The sequence below is a fragment of the Echinops telfairi genome, unplaced genomic scaffold (genome assembly GCF_000313985.2).
Source record: "Echinops telfairi isolate 266 unplaced genomic scaffold, ASM31398v2 ScPeMD7_7469;HRSCAF=8507_1, whole genome shotgun sequence".
NCBI lineage: Eukaryota > Metazoa > Chordata > Mammalia > Afrosoricida > Tenrecidae > Echinops > Echinops telfairi.
In genome coordinates this window covers 91,986,131-91,986,768 of record NW_022111373.1, presented here as the reverse complement: position 1 = coordinate 91,986,768, position 638 = coordinate 91,986,131, and the positions used below count along the sequence as shown (strand labels likewise).

General features: G+C 41.1%; 1 pseudogene; it reads right to left on the bottom strand.

Annotated features, from left to right (window-relative positions):
- Positions 1–237: 237 nt before the first annotated feature.
- LOC115873866 lies at positions 238–351 on the bottom strand (annotated as a pseudogene).
- Between the last annotated feature and the right edge of the window lie 287 nt (positions 352–638).

The following is a 638-nucleotide window of genomic DNA, read 5'->3' as shown; positions in this document are numbered from 1 at the left end:
TTAATATAATCCTGGGATATTCCAGTGCAAATGAGGTAATTCCATTAATGACCCACGCAATTTAATTTTCTGCTTTAGCTTAGCCTAGGAAGTCTTGAGGACTAAGATGTCTGGAGAGCCAAACCCACTTTGCTTTTTAAATCCCTTTGAGGTCATTTCAATGCTTCATTCAATCAACTGTGGTTTATTTTTTTCAGGAACAGCAGAAATTAGCCAAGCTAGAGCCATCAAAGATCAGGTTGTCTCCCAGACCCCTTAGGGCACCCTGTACATGCTACTAAGGAGGGTGCTGCTTACAGCCATTGCACCAACCCCCACAGGAGGGAGGACAGTCAACTTACTAGGCTGCAGACTAGTATGTTTTCTACATGGGCTCTCTGAATCCTTCACACATGGTATCTCATACAAGTGAAATACATGATTAAAAATGGCTCCATCCCCCAGGACCAGTGGCGAGATAGTCATAAAGGTCAGCAACCAGACCTGGAATTATGTATGCTTTTTTGTTTGTTTGTTTTGCTAGTTATTATTAGCTTTTATTTTGCTTTGTTTTCTCTTTTTATTCCATCTTTCTTTCTCTTTTCTTTGGTCTCTGTAATTGTTGGCCTGCCTTCTTATGTCAGATAGGCAAGGGAAGC